At 33.2% G+C, this 2,462-nt stretch overlaps 1 non-coding gene across 1 annotated transcript; it reads left to right on the forward strand.

Moving 5' to 3' along the window:
* Positions 1–785: 785 nt before the first annotated feature.
* Positions 786–888, forward strand: LOC114678542 (U6 spliceosomal RNA). The gene has a single exon (XR_003729979.1). It is a non-coding gene; the product is annotated as a U6 spliceosomal RNA (small nuclear RNA).
* The last annotated feature ends 1,574 nt before the right edge of the window (positions 889–2,462 follow it).

Consider the following 2,462-nt stretch of genomic DNA (forward strand, 5'->3'; position numbering starts at 1 on the left):
TTTCTGCTTAAAGTTTCTCTTGATATTCTTTTTCCATTCTCTTAAGAAGGAAGATTGGGTTACTGATTTGTGATCTCTCTTCTTTTTTAACACAGGTATTTGCAGACATCCATTTTTTCTCTAATCATTCCTTTAGCTTCATCTCATATGTTTCGTTATACACCGATCTTATTCAAATTCATTTTGAAGTACTTTCTGATCTGTCTTGTGACTTATTCTTTGATTATTTAGAAAGGTGATTATTTAGAAAGATGAGACTTAATCTTGTGACTTACTCTTTGATTATTTAGAAAGATGATTATTTAGAAAGATGAGACTTAAATTTCCACACATTTATAAATTTCCGAACTTTTATTTTCTTAATTTATTTCTAATTTTATTCCATTGTTATTAGGAAACATACTCTGCATGATTTAAATTCTTTAAATTTATTAAAGCTAATTTTATGGCTTAATTTATGCTCTATCTGGAGGAATGTTCCATGTGCACTTGAGAATAATTTGAATTCTGTTTTGTTGGATGGATTATTTTATATGAGATGTCTGCTCATTCTGGCTGGTTTATATTGTCATTCAAGTATTCCATTTCCTTACTTATCTTATGCCTAATTGTCCTATCTGTAATTGAAAGCTGGTTATTAAAATCTCCAACTGTTACCATTAAATTGTCAAACTCCCCCTTCAATTATGTTAGTTTTGTTTCCTATATTTCTCTGTTGTTAGGCACATTTATACCTCCTTGTTTGACCATTTTATTATTCTAAAATATAATTTTTGTCATTAGCAATAAGTTTGTGGTCTTAAAGTATATTTTGTTGGAACTATACATAGATCAGCATTGCGCCAGTGCAAGGATGACACACAAATTCATAAAGCATCCCATAACTTTTTTAAAGCATATTATGTCTTTTATTTGTATCACTACCTCAGTTTTCTTTATGTTACTGTTTGTTTGCCTGGGATATCTGTTCCTATCCTTTTTCTTTAAACCTATTTGTATCATTCAACTTAAAGTATGTGTGTTGTAGCAATATATAGTTATATATATATATATTTTTTTCCTTCTGGTAATTTCAGTCTATGACATGGATAATTAGAATACTTAATTCATTTGCATTTTGTGTAATTCCTGACAGTTTGAGACTTATGTCTGTGATTCAGCTATTTGTTTTTACATATCTTGTGTAATTTCTGTTTTTCTTTCTCCATTTTTTTCCCTTATTACTGCCTTCTCTTATGTTGTACAGGTACTCTATAATATCACACTTTCGTTCTCTTGCCATGTCACTTATTATATTTTTTAGTTATTTTCTCAGTGCTTGTCCTGTGGCTTCTAATTATCATGTTAACTTACAACACTCTATCTTGTATTAATAATAACAATTACAGTAGTATACAAAATTTGTTTCTATCCATCTTTATCTTCCATCCTTTCTTCTGATGTCATACAAATGATACAGTTTCGCATTGTATCTCATCAACACAGATTTATAACCATTGTTTTATGCAGCTGTCTTTTAATTCAGAAAGGAGAACAGATGAGATATGAATAAAAATACATTTGTGCTATCTTTTATATGTTTCTATGTAATTCTTCAATGGTGTTTTTTATTCTTTCTTGTAGATTTCAGTTACTGTCTTTATGTATTTCTTATAGGGAAGCAGTCTACCAGTATTTTGTTTTTCTTGTTTTGTTTTGTTGTTTTTAGCAGTCTGTGTCATCCCAATCCTCTAGCCCCCTAGGCTTATGTTACAAAGTCAGTTTTAGTCCTATAGAGAACACTTTGTGCATCATGAGTCATTTCTTCTTGCTGATTTTAAGTTCAACCATTGTGGAAAGTAGTGTGGTAGTTCCTCAAAGAACTTAAGAGGATTAGCATTTAACCCAGTGATCCCATTATTGAGTATATACCCAAAGGAATATAAATAATTCTACCATGAAGATATATACATGCGTATGTTCATTTCAGCACTATTCACCACAGCAAAGCCATAGAATCAACCTAAATGCCCATCAACAATAGACTAGATAAAGAAAATGTGGTACATATACATCCTGGAATACTATGCAGTCATAAAAAAAACAAGATCATGTCCTTCGCAGCAAGATAGATGGAGCTGGAGGCTGTTATCCTACCTAAGCAAACTAATGCAAGAAAAGAAAACCAGAAACTGTATGTTCTCACTTATAAGTGGGAGCTAAATGATGAGAACACATGGACACAAAGAAGGGAACAACAGACACTGGTGCCTACTTGAGGGTAGAAAGCGGGAGGAGGGAAAGGATTTCAAAAACTACCTATTGGGGCCGGGCGCGGTGGCTCAAGCCTGTAATCCCAGCACTTTGGGAGGCTGAGACGGGCGGATCACGAGGTCAGGAGATCGAGACCATCCTGGCTAACACGGTGAAACCCCGTCTCTACTAAAAAGATACAAAAAATTAGCCGGGCGAGGTGGCGGGCA

This window comes from Macaca mulatta, chromosome 5 (genome assembly GCF_049350105.2).
Source record: "Macaca mulatta isolate MMU2019108-1 chromosome 5, T2T-MMU8v2.0, whole genome shotgun sequence".
Lineage (NCBI taxonomy): Eukaryota > Metazoa > Chordata > Mammalia > Primates > Cercopithecidae > Macaca > Macaca mulatta.